The 22,350-nt window shown below is 48.2% G+C and overlaps 1 protein-coding gene across 4 annotated transcripts in view; it reads left to right on the top strand.

Moving 5' to 3' along the window:
* The window catches only part of LOC140385628 (matrix metalloproteinase-16-like), a 374,928-nt gene that overhangs the window by 54,733 nt on the left and 297,845 nt on the right, over positions 1–22,350 (top strand). The window lies entirely within an intron of this gene.

The raw sequence follows: 22,350 nt of genomic DNA, 5'->3' as shown, positions 1-22,350 counted from the left end.
CCAACAGCATCCAAAACGGTATACTTGTTTTGAAGGGGAACGGCCACGAGGGATCCCTGCACTGTCTGCCTGTTTGTTTTTTTCCCCCTGACTGTAACCCAGCTATTCTTGTCCTGTACCTTGGGTGTGGTTGCCTCCCTGTAACTCTTCTCAATCACCCCCTCTGCCTCCCGGATGATCCGAAGTTCATCCAGCTTCAGCTCCAGTTCCCTAACACGGTCTTTGAGGAGCTGAAGTTGGGTGCACTTCCCGCAGGTATAGTCAGTGGGGACACCGGTGGTATCCCTCACCACCCACATCCTACAGGTTGAGCGCCTCTGCCATCTGGCGCTAGCACTGGCTCATGGCCTCCTGTGAGAGGGCAGCCATTTCCTGGGCCACAGACGCCGCCTGCACGGAAAGCCCCAGGCCTCGCAAACCGTTCCCCATGTCTGACACCGTCGCATCCATTGCCTCCACCGCGGACGCCACCCGTGCGGTGTCAGCTTGGGTGACACGCATGACCGGCACCACTCCCAGCTCCTGGATGCGGGTGGACTCCTCCACCTGCGACTGCAGCCGCCGCAAGCCGCCCGTCACCCTCTTCGCTCGTCTCCGGGTCGGTGGTTGCATCGGATCTATGTGTGGGTGTGGTAACTCCAGGAACCCGGGATCCATCTGGGCGGCAGATGTTCGCTTGGGCTGGGCTGCCCTCCGACCGCCCGGCCCCTCTGCTGCTCCTACCTCCACCTACTGTACCGGGACGGCTGTGTTGTGCGCACCAGTGAGTGTACCAGACGCCTCATCACTAAAGTGCCCAACCGAGGTGAGTGTTTCTGCAATGGTGGAGGGTGTTGGTGACAGCAGTGGCGTTGTGTCGTGCTCTTCGTCCCACTCTGAGTCCATGGCACTTTGGGGTGGGGGTTCGTCTCCACCCATCCACTCTGAGTCACTGTCCGGTATTTCGTCTTCCTGGGTAGTGCTGTCCCGGGTAGGGGTGTCCTGGGCAGTGCTGTCTCGGGTAGTGGTGTCCCGGGTAGTGGTGTCCCGGGTAGTGGTGTCCTGGGTAGTGGTGTCCTGGGTAGTGGTGTCCTGGGTAGTGGTGTCCTGGGTAGTGGTGTCCTGGCTCGGATGTGACGGGGGCCTGTGGCTGCCCCCCTCATCGCTGGGTGGTCGCTCCCGCACGTGACGGGGGTGTCGTCCCCCTGTTGCTCCAGGTCTCTCCGTCTCCCGTGGCCTCCGAGGGGCATCCTGCGGGCGTCGCATGCTGGAGGGTGCGGGTCTCTTCGTCTCCCGTGGTGTGCGAGGGGCATCCTGCGGGCGTCGCATCCTGGAGGGTGCGGGTCTCTCCGTCTCCCGTGGTGTGCGAGGGGCATCCTGCGGGCGTCGCATGCTGGAGGGTGCGGGTCTCTCCGTCTCCCGTGGTGTGCGAGGGGCATCCTGCGGGCGTCGCATGCTGGAGGGTCCGGGTCTCTCCGTCTCCCGTGGCCTCCGAGGGGCATCCTGCGGGCATTGCATGCTGGAGGGTTCATGTCTCTCCGTCTCCCGTGGCCTCCGAGGGGCATCCTGCGGGCGGTCTGCATCTGCGGGGATGGGTGCCTGGACGTTTGGTCCTGCGATACACAATGAAGCATGCATGGTTAGACATCAGGCAGTGATCAGGTGATATGGGGGAGGGGGATATAGGGGAGGGGGGATATGGGGACGGGCTGTCGGTGGCTCACTTGCTACTACGCCCCCGACCTCTGCATCAGCAACCTCCCGGTCGTCAGGTCCGCCAGCCAGTTCCAGGGCCCTTTCCTCGTGTTCGGTCAGTGGCCTCTCATCAGCGGGGCCTCCTCCAGTCCTCACATGCTCCCTATTGTTGTGTGTGCGCTTCTCCTGTGGGGGGGGGGGGGTGACAGGGGTAAAAGGCAACAGTGTTAGGCAGGTATATGAATGCACGCCATCGGTTGCGCGTGCATTGCAGAGGTTAAGGTTAGGGCTGGATTCACTTGGGGATATGGGGGATATGGGGGAGGGGGGGATATGGGGGAGGGGGGATATGGGGGAGGGGGGATATGGGGGATATTGTGGAGGGGGGATATGGGAGAGGGGGGATATGGGGGAGGGGGGATATGGGGGAGGGGGGATATGGGGGAGGGGGGATATGGGGGAGGGGGGGATTATGGGGGATATGGGGGAGGGGGGATATGGGGGAGACTCACCCTGCCTGCTCTGATGAGGTCGTTCACCTTCTTGTGGCACTGGGTGCCTGTCCGTGGTGTCAGGGCCGCAGCGGTGACGGCCTCTGACATTTCCCTCCACAGACGCCGGCTGTGGCGTGGGGCAACTCTGCAGCCGTGCCCGAGATACAGGGCGTCCCTCCTCTGCTCCACCGCGTCCAGGAGCGCCTCCACATCCCGTGACTCGAACCTCGGGGCTGAGCGGCGGCCAGCCATCCAGTCGGGTGTTGCGGTCGGGTGTTGCGGTCGGGTGGGGGGGAGCAGCGCGGCCTTATGAGCCGTCACGCCGCGCGGCGCGTATGACGCTGCACGGCGTGAACCACTGCGCAAGCGCGGATCCCGCTACGTCGCTGCTAGCCCATTTCGGGCCGGAGACTTTCAACCCATTTTTCCGACGTGACGCAAGTCGGATTTGCGCCGTTTTTTGCGCCGATTGGCGGACTTTCCGCTGATAACGGAGAATTTCGCCCAGGCTGCTTGGTTACCCTGGTGGACAGGTCAGTAACTCCTTTCCCCTTGCTGTACGGATGCAAAAACAGTCCTTGCCAAATTAATCAACTTGCCCCAACACCTCCAAAAATGCTTAGTATTTAAGCATTTCCAGAGCAGAATCAAGTCAAAGGCACTTTATCTGCAAGTTGGATGACTGGCCTTTTAAATAACCGTAGTTGTGTCCGTGGGGTGCACTTATTCAGCAGTAAGTGATTAGTGCAGGCGTACACTGGACCTCCACGGTCCAGTTTTCCAGAATATCAATCAAGTCAGCTGGAGAAGCTGTTTGACATCCCAATCTTTCCACTGCAAAAGATTCTGTTGCATGTATCGCACACCTGTGGCAGCACCTTGCACGGCATGGGATACCACTGGGACCACTTAGAAAGTGGCTGCAAGTGCTGCGTCGGTCTTTTTTTCACATTTCATGACCGAGGTACTTAATGCTCTTGTGACAAGAAAGATTGTACAAACACTTGGAATTCTAAGTTAGATGGTGGTCGTACAACTTCATTTAGAATACCATGAGCGGGATTCTCCCAGCCCTGGGCTGGGCCGGAGAATCCCCGCGACTGGGCCATGCTGCTTCGACTCCAGCACGCGATTCTCCGCAGAGCATGGTTGACGCGGCGCCGGTCGCGGGCCGCTTTACGCGGCTGGTCTGCCGATTTTCTGACCCGGATGTGCCGAGTGGCTGCAGTTAAAACGTTGAAACCCACCGGCGCCGTCCACACCTGCTCGCAGCCGGCGGGAACTCTGCGTGCAATGGTCGGGTGGCGACCTGTGAGGGGGGGGCTCCGACCCTGGGGCGGGGGGGGGGGCACCGATGCGGCCTGGCCCGCGATCGGGGCCCACCGATCGGCGGGCCGGCCTCTCTGTCCCCCTGGCCTCCGTTCCAACGCGCCGGCCCCTGTACTCCTGCGCCATGTTGTGCAGGGCCGGCGCGTTGAAGGAGGCCACCGCGCATGTGCGCGTTGGCGCCACTTCACGTGCGTGTTTGCACCGGCGCCACTGCGCATGCACGGATCCCGCGGCACACAGTTCGCACCGGGATCGGCAGCTGGAGCAGCGTGAACTGCTCCAGTGCCGTGCTGGCCCCCTGTAGGGGCCAGAATGACTCCTGGCAGCAGCCCGTTCACGCCATCGTAAAACGCGACGACCTTTCGACGGCGTGGACACTCTGCTGCGGGATTGGAGAAGCCCACCCCATAGCTTGCAAATGAGCCACATATTTTGAATCAGTCAGTGAACCAATTGGAAAGAAGTCAGTGTGGTGATGGTTACGGCCAGCTGCTTCAAACTGATTACTCTTTTCTCCCAGGCTTTCTTGGCACTGAGTAGTCAATCCAGGCCTCCCCTACTGCTTGAATATCTCACAGTTTGATTTGTATTGCTCATTGACCTTGTTTATCAGATGGCACTGAAGTAATTCTCATGTTATCAAAAATCAACCTTGGCTTCTGATTCAACTTCATTGAGCTTTCACGCACATAACAGTGTAACTGTTCAATTTCCCTCGCATCCATTCTTTATGTTCAGCGCATGTTTTAACATTGATGATGCCTGCTTCTGTCTACCTTTTGCTTTTCAACAGTTTCAAATCTTCTTCTCTTGTAGTTTCCTGAATCTTGGTCATTTTATCTTTGGGGTAACTATTGTATCTTTGAGTTTGCCGCAAAGAGAAAAGGTACGGAGATACCCACACTCTGGATTCTTGCAAATGCAATGAGAAGTTCTATTTGGGATGTTGCTCGTGCAATCTAAGATAGAGAACTGAAGCCATTGCAAACACTCACTGCTGACATCATTCCAGATCATGGGCAAAATTCTCCGGAAACGGCGCGATGTCCGCCGACTAGGGCCCAAAACGGCGCAAATCAGACGGGCATCGCGTCGCCCCAAAGGTGCGGAATGCTCCACATCTTTGGGGACCGTGCCCCAACATTGAGGGGCTAGGTCGGCGCCGGACAAATTTCCACCCTGCCAGCTGGCGGAAAAGGCCTTTGGTGCCCCGCCAGCTGGCGCGGAAATGACATCTCCGGGCGGCGCATGCGCGGGAGCGTCAGCGGCCGCTGACAGCATTCCCGCGCATGCGCAGTGGAGGGAGTCTCTTCCGCCTCCGCCATGGTGGAGACCGTGGCGGAGGTGGAAGGGAAAGAGTGCCCCCACGGCACAGGCCCGCCCGCGGATCGGTGGGCCCCGATCGCGGGCCAGGCCACCGTGGGGGCACACCCGGGGCCAGATCGCCCCACGCCCCCCCCCCCCCCAGGACCCCGGAGCCCGCCCGCGCCGCCTTGTCCCGCCGGTAAGGTAGGTGATTTAATTTACGCCGGCGAGACAGGCATTTTAGCGGCGGGACTTCGGCCGGAGAATCGAGCGGGGGGGGCCGCCAACCGGCGCGGCGCGATTCCCGCCTCCGCCGAATCTCTGGTGCTGGAGACTTCGGCAATCGGTGGGGGGCGGGATTCACACCAGCCCCCGGCGATTCTCCGACCCGGCGGGGGGTCGGAGAATTTCGCCCCATGTGACACTTCACCAGCAGGGGTGTATTCTCTGATAAAACACCCCTCCCCTTTACTTCATTAGTACGACAACTGCTTAACATTTATACAACAGGCCCACTTTTGCATTTTAAAAAATGTATTTTTTATGGAACGTGAGCTTTGCTGGCTAAGCCAACATTGTTGCCCATCCCTAATTGCCCTTGAGAAGGTGGTAGTGAGCTGCCTTCTTGAACCACTGCAGTCCCTGAGGTGTAGGTACACCCACTCTGCTGTTAGGGAGAAAGTTCCAGGATTTTGACCCAGCAACAGTGAAGGAACAGCAATATATTTCCAGGTCAGGATGGCGAGTGACTTCCAGGTGGTGGTGTTCTCATCTGCTTTCCTTGTCCTCCTAGAGGTAGTGGCCGTGGGTTTGGAAGTTCCAAGAGTGCATCTTGTACACACTGCTGCCACTGTTTGGCTGTGGTGGAGGGAGTGAATGCTTGTGGAAGGGGCGCAAATCAAGCATGCTGCCTTGTCCTGGATGGTGTTGAGCTTCTTGAGTGTTGTTGGAGCTGCAAGTGGAGAGCATTCCATTACACTCCTGACTTGTGCCTTGTAGATGACAGACAGGCTTTGGGGGTCAGGAGGTGAGTTACTCGCCGCAGGATTCCTAGCCTCTGATCTGCTGTTGTAGCCACAGTATTTATATGGCTAGTCCGGTTCAGTTTGCGGTCAATGGTAACCCCCAGAATGTTGATTGTGGGGGATTCAGTGGTGATGATGCTATTGAATGTCAAGGGCCGATAGTTTGACTCTCTCTTATTTGAGAGGTTCATTTCTTGGCACTTGTGTGGCACGAATGTTACTAGCCACTTGTCAGCCCAAGCTTGGATATTACCCAGGTCTTACAACATTTGCATCTGGACCACTTCAGTGTCTACGTAGTTGTGAACGGTGCTGAACATTGTGCAATCATCAGTGAACATCTCAACATCTGACCTTATGTTGGAAGAAAGGTCATTGATGAAGCAGCTGAAGATGGTTGCATCTGGGATTTGCCCTGAGGTAATCCTGCAGTAATGTCCCAGGACTGAGATAACTGACCTTCAACCATCACAACCACCCTCCTTTGTGCTAGGTATGACTCCAATTAGTGGATAGTTTCCCCCTGATTTCCATTGATTCCAGTTTTGCTGGGGCTTATCTCTAATATTTCTAAGCACGTATGTACAACTCAACAGGACAGTCTCTCAGGTGGACGTCTATTCCTTTGGACTGTATTCGACGTTCTGGAACCTGGCAACTCGCAACCTTGGAAGTATCCTCTTTTCCTTCAGTAGATTGTACTACAGAAATTATTGCAGCATATTGATGTTACCCATCTCGCTCTGCTTCTGAATCTGTGTCAAATTGGCATATCATAAAATCATAGAATTAACAGTGCAGAAGGAGGCCATTCGACCCATCGAGTCTGCACCAGTCTTTGGAAAGAGCACCCCACTTAAGCCCACACTTCCAACCTATCCCCGTTACCCAGTAACCCCACCTAACCTTTTTGGACACTTAGGGCGCTTTAGCATAGCCAGTCCACCTAATCTGCACATCTTTGGACTGTGGGAGGAAACCGGAGCACCCGGAGGAAACCCATGCAGACATGAGGAGAACGTGCAGACTCCGCACAGACAGTGCCCCAAGCTGGAAATCGAACCCGGGACCCTGGAGCTGTGAAGCAACCGTGCTAACCACTGTGCTTCCGTGTGCCCGTACTCACTATATACTTGCCTTTCCTGCAGACAACCTCATAGTCACAATCTTGGAGGTGGGATCTCATTCTCTGGAACTTTGGGAATATTTATTAGAGCCTTCTTCAAAATGAACTTTACCAATTTTTGATTACTTTCTATACTTGTATTACCAAAAAAACTTCCGGTCAAGGAGACCACCCGCTTTTGCAGGCCTAACCCATTCCTGGACAGTGATATTCCAGCCCAAACGACTCCTACTGAACAGCAATAGCTCCAACACACGCCTCTTATGTCTAAGGCCATGCAGTTAAAGATCCGGTGCTGGCTAAAGAACCAACCTTGAAAAATATTAATAGGGAGATGACTGATGCATTTGGCACCACCGAGTTGCAGTTGATGCAGCCAAGCCAGACAGGGCCACCCCAACCTGAGTAACCATTGTACCAGGCTCCATCTCCCCATCTGCTGTGAATTTTCTTTCAACCCACCACCATTTTGTTGGTTCCTGCATAGGAATATGCAGATGAATAAAAGTTACACTGCAGGTTAATGAGGCCATTTTTAAAAAAAAACCAAAGTGGTGGGGGTTCATTTCGAGAAGCATAGAATGGAAAAGCAGAAAAGCTATTTTCAACTTGTGGAGAACTTTGGTTCGGCCATACTTGGAGTAACTGAACAGTCTATGTTAGAAAAAGGACAGAGAGGCACCAGCGAAGGGGAAATAAAGATTTACTTCAATTTTTGTTCCTTAACTTCATCCTCTTTTGTTTAATTTGACATATTTTTGTTGACATTGTTTTATCAGAGCTTTTAGTTTCTGATCATGATCTTGTTCATCTGTAACATGTACGGAACTGACAATCACTCCCCCCAGGTTTCAAATGCCTGTCGAAGCCTTTCCTCAAATTCATCAGGGGCAAGAATGATTACAAAAGCTATCCTCAACCTGCTGTATCAGACAGCCCTGAAAAGATAGTCAACTAATTCACTTCTTTGGCAAATACTATCTGCTAAAGTCCATTCTCTCTGTAGACACAGCACAAATATTTTAACTTTCACAAGTTTAGGTTGCTCTGTAAGCAGTGATTATGTTTGAGGCTTAGCTCAGCAGCGTTATATCAATGCTTGCGTGCACTTTATCATTTTCTTTCATGACTAGCATCACGGGACGGGTCCAGTTCATCAGGTTCACTGGCTGGTGAACGAACAGTTACATCAATGAGGTTGCTAATATGCATTTTAACAAGGCCGTTCGCAGCTGGAGGTAGTTTCTTGGTTGGCATTTGTGGAGTTTAGACTTTTGCAATTAATTTGAAGCTACAGGCTGCCTTCTCACCTCCTGCTCCTCTGAAGACTCCCTGATACTTGGTCAATGCATCTTGTTTGTGTGATTTGACAAATCATCCATGATCATAATGTTATGTAATGAGTCACTGGCACAAGACAACTGAGCGACTCTAGCACCAAAAGCAGGACTATATCTATCTTTTACTGTGTAGTCCCATCGAAAACTGGCAACATTCACCTTCATATCATCATCTGTGCCCACCTCATCTCTATCCACCTGCTGTCAAAAGTCTCTCATCCATGCCTTGATTCCAGTCCTCTTCTGGCCAGACATCCATTCTCCAACTTCCATAAACTTCAGCTCATCCAAAACACTACTAACCAAATACCTACACTAAGTCCTATTCACCCAACACCCATGGACTAACTGATCCACATTGGCTCCCAATCCCTCGATGACTCATATTGACAATTCTTGACCTCGAGTTCAGATCCCTTCATGGCCTTGTCCCCCTGCCCTTCTCCCTTTATTGGATTGTACAAATTTACAATCTTCCGTGAGCTACACATTCTTCCAAGTCTTATGCCCTCCTATTCATTTCTCTCCACTCTTTGTGACTGTGTGTTCAGCCACCTGGACATTACAATCTGCAAATCTCTCCCTTACCTTCTCCCATCTTCACATCTCTCTCTTCCTTTGGGACCCTACTTCAAAACTAGCTCTTTGATTAAGCTTATAGTCAGTCTTTCTAATGTTGAGTTTTGTCTGATTAAGCTCATGTGAGATACCTTGTAACATTTCTCTATGTTAAAAGCATTCTGTAAATATATGTTGTTGTCATCAATAATCGATAATGATTGATGAAGAAGAAACTCTGTACACTCTGTTGTCGAGTTTTTAACAATGACCCTCCTGTTCCTCAGTGATATTATTCCTGTTTTGTTGAATATGACTATGAACAGCTAATTATCACAGTCCTGAAACTCTCTACAAATTGGATCACAAACTTACTATTCATTCTCAGGCAGAAGGTTCATGACAGCAATGAATTCCAGCTGAATTTGTGCTTAATGGGCTGGATTCTTCGATCCCCAACGCCAAAATCGTGTTCGGCGACGGGTGGAGAATCCCCGATGATGCCGAAAGCGGGGGTGGCGTCGCTTTTGAGATGCTGTGCCCCCTGAAAAGTGGCATACTCGCAGAGAACGGCGCACGCCTTATCACCGGTCGCCATACATTGCTGAGGCCCGCCCCACGAAGCTCCGTCCCCAAACGGCCGAGTTGCCGACGGCATGGGACACGTATGATCTCACCCGTCGGGAACTCAGTGAGGCGGCTGCGGACTCAGCACTGTGGTGGGGCGGTCTGTGACTCATGAGCCGGCTGAAGTGGGGGACAATTTTGCGGGCCCGGTCCGTGAGCGGCATCCGCCATGAAGCACAATGTGGCCACTGCAGGCCGCCATCGTGTGCATGTACGGCCATGGACCCGGCAACTCTCCAGGCCGTATCGGTAGCTAGAGCTGGGAGCTGTAAGCTGCCTGGCTTCTAGCCCCTCCCCCCCCCCCCCGGGGGGGGGGGGTGGGGAACAGGGAATCGGTGGCCGTTTTGCGCCAGTTTTCCAGGCGTAAAACGCTACTGTTTTCACGCCGGCGAGGGGACTTAGTCTCCAGAACAGAGAATCCAGCCCAATGTTTATGAACACGTTACCATCTTTTTTTGTTTGGTACACTAGTCTTTTACACTCCAACAAATACAAATAATGTTATCTTCATCAGAGTGACCATTAACCTCAGTTTGTCTTTTGTCTGATTTCTGGACTTTGGCTATTTGGCTGAGAATTGGTACAGAGGTATAAAAGCCAACATAAGTGTACTTTACCTGAATGCTCGTTGCATTCGGAATAAGGTAAATGAGTTGATGGCGCAAATCAGCGTGAATGACTATGATTTAGTGGCCATTACTGAGACATGGTTAAAGGATGGTCACAACTGGGAGTTAAATATCCAAGGGTATCAAACTATACGAAAGGCCAGAATGGATGGTAAGGGAGGTGGTGTAGCTCTGTTATTTAAGGATGATATCCGGGCAGTAGTGAGAGATGACATCAGTGCTATGGAGGATAAGGTTGAATCCATTTGGGTGGAAATCAGGAATAGTAAGGCGAAATAGGTCACTGATAGGAGTAGTCTATAGGCCACCAAATAGTAACATTATGGTGGGGCAGGCAATAAACAAAGAAATAACGGATGCATATAGAAATGGTACAGAAGTTATCATTAAGATTTTAATCTACATGTCGATTGGTTTAACCAGGTCGGTCAAGGCAGCCTTGAGGAGGAGTTTATAGAATGTATCCGCAATAATTTCCTAGAACAGTACGTAATGGAACCTATGAGGGAACAAGCAGTCCTAGATCTGGTCCTGTGTAATGAGATAGGATTGATTAATGATCTCATAGTTAGGGATCCTCTCGGAAGGAGCGATCACAATATGGTGGAATTTAAAATAAAGATGGAGGGTGAGAAGGTAAAATCAAACACTAGTGTTTTGTCCTTAAACAAAGGAGATTACAATGGGATGAGAGAAGAACTAGCTAAGATAGACTGGGAGCAAGACTTTATGGTGAAACAGTTGAGGAACAGTGGAGAATCTTCCAAGCAATTTTTTGCAGTGCTCAGCAAAGGTTTATACCAACAAAAAGGAAGGAAGGTAGAAAGAGGGAAAATCGACCGTGGATATCTAAGGAAATAAGGGAGAGTATCAAATTGAAGGAAAAAGCATACAAAGTGGCAAATATTAGTGGGAGACTAGAGGACTGGGAAATCTTTAGGGGGCAAAAGAAAGCTACTAAAAAAGCTATAAAGAAGAGTAAGATAGATTATGAAAGTAAACTTGCTCAGAATATAAAAACAGATAGTAAAAGTTTCTACAAATATATAAAACAAAAAAGTGTGGCTAAGGTAAATATTGATCCTTTAGAGGATGAGAAGGGAGATTTAATAATGGGAGGTGAGGAAATGGCTGAGGAACTGAACAGGTTTTTTGGGTCGGTCTTCACAATGGAAGACACAAATAACATGCCAGTGACTGATGGAAATGAGGCTATGACAGGTGAGGACCTTGAGATGATTGTTATCACTAAGGAGGTAGTGATGGGCAAGCTAATGGGGCTAAAGGTAGACAAGTCTCCTGGCCCTGATGGAATGCATCCCAGAGTGCTAAAAGAGATGACTTGGGAAATTGCAAATGTACTAGTGATAATTTACCAAAATTCACTAGACTCTGGGGTGGTCCCGGCGGATTGGAAATGAGCAAACATGACACCACTGTTTAAAAAAGGAGGTAGGCAGAAAGCGGGTACATAAGAACAGAAGAACATAAGAACTAGGAGCAGGAGTAGGCCATCTGGCCCCTCGAGCCTGCTCCACCATTCAATGAGATCATGGCTGATCTTTAGTGGACTCAGCTCCACTTTCCGGCCCGAACACCATAACCCTTAATCCCTTTATTCTTCAAAAAACTATCTATCTTTATCTTAAAAACATTTAATGAAGGAACCTCTACTGCTTCACTGGGCAAGGAATTCCATAGATTCACAACCCTTTGGGTGAAGAAGTTCCTCCTAAACTCAGTCCTAAATCTACTTCCCCTTATTTTGAGGCTATGCCCCCTAGGCAAAATCTTAACCTTGTAATTATAGGCCAGTTAGCTTAACTTCGGTACAAGGGAAGATGCTGGAATCTATCATCAAGGAAGAAATAGCGAGGCACCTGGATGGAAATTGTCCCATTGGGCAGACACAGCCTGGGTTCATAAAGGGCAGGTCATGCCTAACTAATTTAGTGGAATTCTTTGAGGACATTACCAGTGTGGTAGATAACGGGGAGCCAATGGATGTGGTATATCTGGATTTCCAGAAAGCTTTTGATAAGGTTAAGATAAAGATGCATGGCATTAAGGGTAAAGTAGTAGCATGGATAGAGGATTAGTTAATTATAGAAAGCAAAGTGGGGATTAATGGGTGTTTCTCGGCTTGGCAATCAGTAACTAGTGGTGTCTCTGAGGGATCAGTGTTGGGCCCACAATTGTTCACAATTTACATAGATGATTTGGAGTTGGGCATCAAGTGCAATGTGTCCCAAGTTTGCAGACGACACTAAGATGAGTGGTAAAGCAAAAAGTGCAGAGGATTCCGGAAGTCTGCAGAAGGATTTGGATTGGTTAAGTGAATGGGCAAGGGCCTGGCAGATGGAATACAATGTTGACAAATGTGAGGTTATCCACTTTGGCAGGAATAACAGCGAAAGGGATTATTATTTAAATGATAAAATATTAAAACATGCTGCTGTGCAGAGAGACCAGGGTGTGCTAGTGCATGAGTCGCAAAAAGTTGGTTTACAGGTGCAACAGGTGATTAAGAAGGCAAATGGAGTTTTGTCCTTCATTGCTAGAGGGATAGAGTTTAAGGCTCGGGAGGTTATGCTGCAATTGTCTAAGGTGTTAGTGAGGCCACACCTGGAGTATTGTGGTTCACGTTTGGTCTCCTTACCTCAGAAAGGACGTACTGGCGCTGGAGGGTGTGCAGAGGAGATTCACTAGGTTAACCCCAGAGTTGAGGGGGTTGGATTACGAGGAGAGGTTGAGTAGACTGGGACTGTACTCGTTAGAATTTAGAAGGATGCGGGATGATCGTATAGAAACATATAAAATTATGAAGGGAATAGATAGGATAAATGTGGGCAGGTTGTTTCCACTGGCGGGTGAAAGCAGAACTAGGGGGCATAGCCTCAAAATAAGGGAAAGTAGATTGAGGACTGAGCTTAGGAGGAACTTCTTCACCCAAAGGGATGTGAATCTATGGAATTCCTTGCCCAGTGAAGCAGTAGAGGCTCCTTCATTAAATGTTTTTAAGATAAAGATAGATAGTTTTTTGAAGAATAAAGGGATTAAGGGTTATGGTGTTCGGGCCGGAAAGTGGAGCTGAGTCCACTAAAGATCAGCCATGATCTCATTGAATGGCGGAGCAGGCTTGAGGGGCCAGATGGCCTACTCCTGCTCCTAGTTCTTATGTTCTTATGGTTTGTACATAAATTCCATTTTGAGCCTTCTTCCTGTCTGCCATGACAATTTCCACATTATATAAATGCATTTCAGGATCTTTCAAAAAATTTCAGCGAATTTCTTCTTTTTTCTCATGAACAATTGTGTTCCATTTTTAAAAACTTATTCCTGGGATGTGGGTATCAAGGACAGAATTTGTTTCCCATTCTTAAGCAGTGGTGGTGAGCCATCTTCCTGAATTGTTGCAGTCCATCTGGTCTCGGTACACCCGCCATTCTGTTTGGAACAGATTTCCATGGTTTTGACCCAGTGACGCAATGGTCAGATAATTCCGCAATACGATAGTGTGTGGCTTGGAGGGGAACTTGTAGGTGGTGGAGTTCTCATGCACCTGCTGCCCTTGTCCTTCTAGATGTTAGAGGTTGTGGGTTTGGAAGGTGCTGTTGAAGAAGTCTTGATGAATTGTAGATGATAATCTTTGATCCATCTTTCATAATTCCTTCAGCTGTTGATACAAATTATTTACTTTCCTTTATTCGTTCACGAGATGCGCGCATTTCTAATTGCTCTTACTGAATCACTTGTTCAGCTATTTCAGAAGGGAATTAAGAGTCAACCACATTACTTTGAGTTTGGAGTCATATATAGACCAGACCAGGTAAGGGCAGCAGATTTCCTTCCCTAAAGGACATATATGAATGCAAGATTTTTGATAATGTTAGTTTCTGTGAAAGTTACTTGTACTATTGTGGTGTTACTATTCTACAGAGTTCCATGTTTGTAAGCTCTATTTATCTGCCAAAGGCATAGAAAATAATGAGGGGAAAAAGTTCTAACTGAGCATGCTCCAAAGGTGCAGAAGTATTCTTTATTCTCTTTCACTGAATTTATCTATCTTGCTATCAATTGGTAAAAATCTGATTCTCACAGGTTTCATTGGTGCCTCGAACATGGAACATGAACCATCAGTGTGCATCTTGTCTTTATCTGACTCAAACTGAAGATTATCTCCAGCACCTTCTGCTTTGGTGCCAATTAGTGTTGTAGTTCTGACAATTTTTGGTTGCTAGATACAATCTCATGGTTTTAACATTTTAAGTGTGATTTAATGGCCGTGTTGAGCTCAAGTGAGAGCGTGACGAGGCCGTTAAATCGAGAGAGGGGGCCGAATCGAGAACTGTGCTGGGCACCGATGTGTTTGTGATTGAACAGGCCCACTACCATTGGCAAAATCAGGATCTCGCGTGCGTGAGGCAAGGAACCAATAATCACCACTTCCGCCGAATCTCCATACAATTAACAGGAGCGACCCCATATCTAACGGCCTCCCGTGATCTAACCCCCTCCTCAGCAAATGGTGACGCAGTCACCGATTCATACTCCTTTTTAAAAACGTGAAGCTGGTGGAAGGACTGCCTTGGGGACGCGAGGAGGTGAGCAGCCATCTTCACTCATGGGCAGAGAACCCGAGGGCTTTGCGATTGCTGCCCTGGTGCTTGGAAGGTGGGTTTGGCCGCCCTCAGCGGGAGGGGGCAGTTTGCGGGGCAGAAGGGCGTGGCCGCCCATGGCCTTCGTTGGGATTAACGGGTGGGGGGGGGGGCGTGGAGATGGGTGTCCCAGCGCCTGCGGGCCCGCCATGCAAACCCCTGGACCCATTCGAGGGGAAACCCCAGTCCCTGCCTGCTTGGCCCACCGGGTCGGATAGGAGGGTGCAGGGTGTGGTGCAATAGGGGGACTGGAGGGCCCCAGGGTGGAAGACACTGCTGGTTGCCTGTCTAAAATGTTCTCCCAATTCCTTACAGACATTACACGGGATGAATGATATCTTGGGCCCTGTGGAAATTGCCCTCGTGGTGCTCCTGGCAGGTCAGACGCCAGAGAAGGTGGCAACAGCAGTGTCGACAGAGGCTCGGGGCAATGGCTCATGTTCAGGTTGGACCAAATCCAACAAGATGCCCAGGCAGCAAGATCCTTCCTCATCGCCGGGATGCCCCAGGTGCAGGATAGATGGCATGCATGTCGCCTTGTGCTCACCTGGCCGCCTGGGAATGCCCTACATCAACAGGAAGGTGTTCCACTCCCTGAATGTCCAGTTCACATCCCACCACCACATGAAGATCATGTATGTGTGTGAATGCTTCCCAGTGAATGTGCACGATAGCTACATCCTGGGGCAGTCAGACAACCCTAGGATGGCCAGTTGGCCCTTGGGGGATAGAGTATACCTACTGAGAACCTGCCTAATGATTCCAGTATGGAGGCCTGAGAGTGATGTGGAGACCCACTACAACGAGCCCCACGTGGCCAACCGGCCTGCCATTGAGTGGTGCATTGGACTGCTCAAAATCTGATACCGATGCCTCGACCACTCTGGTGGTGCACTACAGTACACCCCCCAGAGGGTAGCCCGCTTTGTGGTGGTCTCCACAACCTGGCACAGTAGCGGGGCAATGTGCTGGAGGTGGAGGAGGCGGAATATGTGGCCATCTCTGAGGAGGAGGATCAGGAGAGGCTGGAGAATGAGCCTGGGGATGACTTGCAGGACCTGCAGGAAGATGGAGGACAGGCAGGAGCAGTGAAGGTCAGGCAAGCCTCAAGGTCCAGGGAGGCCGTCATCCTCGCCCACTTCATGCAGAACGTGGCCCCATTCGTCATTTCCCCTCTCCTGCCCCTCCCCCATCCCTCTGCCAGTCCCCCTCACCATCCTCCTCCTACCCCACTCCACCTCCCCCCTCCTCCCTCCCAACCCGCACCCTCCATTCCAACACACCCAGGGTTTGTGTAATGTCACTCCAGGCGCTGTGTCGGCACTGTCAATGGGTCACGGTCGAGGGGAGGAGGGGTGATGATAACCCGCAGAGAGCTGGGCACTGGAGCTCCTCATTCAGTGCCATAGTCTGCATCAGGCAGAGACAAATATTGAGCGGTGGAGGTTGGGCTTGTGAAAATATGTAAATCAAAAAAAATATGTGCAATGCATTTGAACACAACGTTGCAGAAGTCTTACCCAATGGCCAGTGTGCCAGTAAAACCTAGCAGTATTGGTCCGTTAGATTCAAAGGTATAATACACAGGTAATTGGATCAGAGGATTTATGTGCCATTGTGTTGTTTGGATTGGCACAAAAGTTTCCAGCTTCGAGACTGCTTCTATCAGACATTTTGTTTGCCTTACTTACTCCCAGTAAGATCAATCTGCTTTATATGTGTGCTGTTAGCACCAATTTCATTTGGATGGTGGGACAGGTGGAGGGGGAAGAGCAGCAACAGCTTGAGGAAGCCAGAGCAACTGGGCCTATTAAGAATGCAGCAGGTTAGGGGGACTATCAGAGGAGGCCATGCCCAGTGACATGGCGTGCCTGTCAAGAGGGAAACCTGGAGGTAGTGGTTGTGTTTCCACACATCTGCTGCCCTTGTCCTTCTAGATGGTAAAGGGATTGCAGGTTTTCAAGGTGCTGTCAGAAGAGACGTGGCGAGTTGCTGCAGTCCATCTTGTACACGGTACACACAACTGCCACTCCACACCAGTGGTGCAGAGTCAATGTTTAAGGTAGTGGGTGGGGTCCTGGTCAAGTGGGTTGTTTTGTCCTGAATGGGGTCAAGCTTCTTGAATGTTGTTGAAGCTGCACTCATCCAGGTTGGTGGAGAGCATTCTGTCATACTCCTGACTTGTACATCAAGTGCACCAGTTCAAGAAGGTGGCTCACCACCTCATTCTCAAGAGAAATTTGGGATGGGCAACAAATGCTGGTCTTGGCAGTGATGCTCACTTCCCATGAAAATATTTTTAAAAATCATAATGGGCATCCATTGAAGAGTCAGGAGGGGAGGGGTCAGTCACCAAATTTCCCTGTCTCCAGTACCACAGTTGTCTTAAACGAGTCAGAGATAACCTGATCACCAGAGCTAAGTAGTGCATCACCTTCCATATTGCCGTCAGCAGTCAAGCCAAGGGTTTTTCTTATGACCAGAGCATTGTTAACTGCACACAGGTTGCCCTCAGCTCTCCAAAGGACGGGCTAGCAGCATCCATAAATAAGAAGGACCACAAATCAAGCAAAGGTTCGTGCAATGTGCCCAGACTGATATACTATTCTCCAGCACTCAACTAGCCCCCAATATTTGATCCTTCCACCATCTAAAAAGGGAGACTGCTGGAGAACAGGGAATATCTTTAAATATGTGTTTCTTAATTTCCCAGGGCAACCGCAACCCTAATAGGTAACACAGTTCTAATAGTTGTCATTGCACAACAGCATTATCATCGATCATGCACTGGACTGGTAATAGAGAGATTCAGGGGTCTGAATAGATTGGAGAGATCCCAAGACAAGGAATCATTTACTGAATTCTACACAACCTTGTTATACTGGGAGGCATTCAGTGCTTACAGAACAACACGAAAAGTGTTCATTGGATGATAAAGGGGTTCCTGGTAACTCTACCTGTCTTCATTATGAACAGGAGGCTTAGTTTTATCTGTGCAAATCTCTTTGCCTGGTCCTGGCATAATTACAGTTGTGGTCTTGATAACATCCTGGTTATGGTGTTGAAGTTATGTGCACCAGAACTGGTCACCCCGTAGCCAAGCTAGTTCAGTACAACTGTGACACTGGCATGTACCCAACAATCTGGAAGTTTCCTCAACTATTACCAAAGAAAAGGGATAAGTTTAACCAAGCCATTAACTGCCCTATAAACCTCCTCTCAGTTATCAGGGACGTAATGGAAGGAATCATCAATAGTTTCATCAAGTGATGCCTACTCACCTTCTCACACTTAGCAGTTGATTTTAACTGTTCTCAATGGGCAGGCAATAGGTCAGCTGACCATTTTACACCCTGGGCACGTTTCCTATCGATTATTTTAAGTTGATAATTACACAGTGTCGTGTTGGGTATTCTGATGCACAAATGATCCAACACGGCTGCAGATGGTACAACTCTGTCTTATTATCTTAACAACTATAACAACTAACTGCTGGCTTGGGTACGTGCTCCACCAGCTAACCTGTGGACCCAGCCCTATCACTATCTTAGTGAGACACTCAGCACATGGTGTATGTCTGAGTGACACGCTGCGAGCTCTGTGCTCTGAGCTATCTCCTGGTAGAATCAGCGGAACTGTGGTGTTCCCTGTTTCATAGTGCGTGTACTCTCACTGGTGATTGGCTGTGATGTTATGTGTGTGCTGGTTGGTCCAACTGCCTGTCCATCAGTGTGTGTGTGATTGCACCATGACATGCTGATGTGGATATCATGACACATAGTAGGATAATGGAAGCTGCCAACACTATTTGCTTGTTTAAAAGAAAATATTCTCCAGAATACATGAAAGCTGAAAGGAGATTGCATTTGTAAATAGCTCAAAATGTAGGTGGAAGGAGGCAGTGGCTGGTGGGGGATTATCTGAGGGTCTGCTTCCACCCAGAAATGTTAATTTTTGACACTTTATGTGGTCTTTTTCCACAATTGCAAAATCTCCATTTTCTTTTCATCGTAAAAGCGATATTTGCTACATTTTATTGTGACATCCAGTTCATTAAAATAATATTGTGTAAAATTTCACTCAGTTACAAACAATCAGTTATTTGGAAAGGAAACGCATTAAGAAAATAGCAAAAAGGGATTTGAATCCTGTTTTATTGACCACAGGATCATTCAGGCTGTAGAATTCTGCATATTACTTCCAAATGTAACATCCCACTCACCCTCTCCCGCCACCCTTTCAGTGCTTGTATCAACTTGTGTTGCATTTCTAGGCCGATCCCCCAGACAACTTTCCCTGGAAAATGTTGGTGTTAAACACTGTAAATTCTGAATAATTTCTAACAATTTTATAATTCCCAAATAATAGATTTTTAATGAGAAAGGAAAAACAAAGCGACAGCTTGAATTTTCATCAGAACACAAAAGCAACTTCCAATCATTCTCTTATCCTACCCCAGTTTCCAGAAGCAGCCTATCATCCTTGTACCCAGCTCACAAAGGTACTGTACTCTATTCAATTCCTCTCCTGCTTCTCCAGTTCAAATTAGCACCTCCCTTTTCTCCAACTTGAAACTTCTCCCTGCCATACATTACCAAGCCAGTGTTCATGTCTTCTTCCCCGCACAGTGAAAGTTCAGCTTTTCACCTTCCCCACCCCAAAAAAATAATTCTTGTCTCCTACCCAGTTAGTCTTTTCCACCACAAAAGCATTACTTTGATTTATTTTCATCCCATCTGCGTGGGTTTCCTCCGGATGCTCAGATTTCCTCCCAAAAATGTGCAGGTTAGGTGCTGTGCTAAATTGCCCTTTAGTGTCCAAAAGGTTAGGTCGTGTTACTGGGTTACGGGGATAGGGTGGAGGTGTGGGCTTAGGTCGAGAGCTCTTTCCAAGGGCCGGTGCAGACTCAATGGACCGAACGGCCTCCTTGTGCACTGTAAATTCTATCATCCTTCCCTGGCTCCTTCCACCATCGTCATTCCCCTTTTTCCTTCATCCCCCTCTACCACATCCCGTCTCCCATTTTAGTTTCTGTTTCCTTTTCCCTCTCTGCCTCGCCACCGCACCACCCCTCGCCCTCTCCTCTCATACTGCCACATTTGTTCACCTAGGTAGCACTCTTGTCTGGGCTGAAGCCTTCCCAGAGTCTGGACTTAACACTTAAGAGTAACACTGAGCGTTAGGATGAAGAACTATTGCCGAAGTCCAGTTTTCCGCCAGAAATAAATACTTGAATTATCATCAAAACTTCAATTTAGTTATAACTCATAACAGAATTTTGTAGGTGGCTGCCTTCCATTAAATTCTGGGTTAATTGTATCAATGGACATGCTCAGTTCAATTTGTAGCTGTAGTCTGTCACAGTAAAATGTTTTGTTGTATCTGGGATTCAACGAGCATTTACTGTTCGATGAACTTATTGGTAATACACGTCCATTTGAAATACCTGTATAACATTTAAATGTTAATCTCATTATCCCACTGTTTACTCAGCCTTTCCTGTTATCCTAAATGTCTGTTGGCTGAAAAACTTAAACATCTAATCACTTATTAGAAATGTGAATGAGATTATCATTTTAATGAGGTTGTTTGGTTTAATCAGCCTCTGACAACTCATCAGTAAATGTCTAGGCCTTTGAACAGCAAATGACCTTCTAGTTCAGTTAAGCTGACAGGCTAAAGTAAGAGTGGGGTGAATTTTGAAACCTTCTTGTTATGGGGAGGCGTTTTCAGAACCCCAAAATGTATCATGGAGTTCAACCAACCCCTCCCTCCCTTTAATGGATTTGTTGTTTTTCCTAGCACACGGCTTGTTCCCTAGGTGTGGTATTTCAATTATGGACACGTAGGTTTTTTAAACACAAAACACTGTTTATTCCATGAACTCAACTTAACATCTTAAATAAACATTGGATCCCTTAACACCCCTTACTTCAAAGATAACTCAGAAAATATTGCAACAGTAAATAATTCCTTAAAATGTTCCTTCAAACTTCCAAGAGACTTAACACCTTTAAACAGTGTCACATCAGGTTAAAGGATATATATATTTTCTGTAGAATGGCACAGATATATTAGCTTGGTTGACTTCAGCTCCAGCAACTTGCTTTCTTCCTTCAAGCAACTCACAGCAAACCAGAACTTCTCAAGCTGCTGTCTCAAACTGGCTTTCTCCTTTTTAGGCAGCTCACAGCAAAACAGCCAGGCACTTTTAAACTGCTCTCAGCAAAACCAGCCAGGCACTTTTCAAAACTGCAAAACCAAACTGCAAAATGGCTGAACTGAGCTGAGCTCAACCCACTCTATGACATCACTGTTTTCTTAAAGGTACATTGCTTAAACATCCAGTTCTTAAAGGTACTCTCACATGACACCTCCCCCGAAGAAAAAAAACCCCATCAACTTCAAGATGGTTTCATTTTTCACTTTTGCACCATCCACTAAGACATGTACACAGTAAATATACATTTTCATGTAAAGAAAACAACACACTCAAACAGGTATAATAATATAGTCCATTTTCTTTGTTCTTCTTCCTCCAAGGAAAATCCTTCTCAATTGACAGTCTCTTTGAACAAAGTCTCTGCACAATCCATCCATTCCTCTACTCCTCGGCATTTCTCTTTAGAATCAGATAATTTAGTTCAATCTGACCACAGAGCCCCTTGCAATTCTCCAATACAGGAACATTGGTGATCACAGCTTTCAGGCAGTCAAATGCCTGTTGAAAGTCCGCTGTCCATTGAAATTTTTTAGGTTTCTTTAGCAATTCCATCAGTGGAGTAATCACGCCACAAAACTTTTGCACAACTGTTCGATCAAATTCATTCATTCTAGGAGATCGCATTATTTCCCATTGCCTCGAGGATATCGGAAACTCCGCAAGGAAAGTGATTCGGGCTTCTCCAAATTCACTTTTGGCTATGTTCATCACCAAACGCCACATGAAGTCGATCGAAGAACTCCATCCGATGTTTTAAATGTTCTTTCCATGTCTGGAAGTTGGAAATAAAAGCAGATTGTCCCATTTTCTTCATGCAATCCTTCAATTGTGGGACAGGATAAGAGTCCGTTCTTGTAACTGCATTCACCTTTCGATAATCCACACACAACCGTTGGGTACATTCTGGTTTAGGTACCATCACTATGGGTGAGCTCCATTGGCTACAACCCACTTCAATTATGCCATTCTTCAGCATACTCTCAATCTCTCTGTTAACCTGTGCCAATTTTAAAGGATTAAGTCTATATGGATGTTGTTTGGTAGGAACAGCATTTCCCACATCTACATCATGTATAGCCATTTTAGTACGTCCCAATTTATCTCTACAAACTTGCCCATGTGATATCAATAATTCTTTCAGGTCAGTTTGTTTTTCCTCTGGAAGGTAACTTAACAATTCATCCCAATTTTTAAGAACATCCTCATTTTCCAATTTAATTTGAGGTATGTCAAATTCACAGTCATCTAGATTTGGTTCGTCACTTTGAGTTAGAATCATTAAAACCTCCTTTTTCTCTCCTTCCCTTTCAAAGTACCTTTTAAGCATATTCACATGACACACAGGCAGCACGGTAGCATTGT

Source organism: Scyliorhinus torazame, chromosome 11 (assembly GCF_047496885.1).
Source record: "Scyliorhinus torazame isolate Kashiwa2021f chromosome 11, sScyTor2.1, whole genome shotgun sequence".
NCBI classification, from domain to species: domain Eukaryota; kingdom Metazoa; phylum Chordata; class Chondrichthyes; order Carcharhiniformes; family Scyliorhinidae; genus Scyliorhinus; species Scyliorhinus torazame.
Note: the sequence above shows the minus strand (reverse complement) of the source record. Positions and strands in the feature narration are given on the sequence as shown.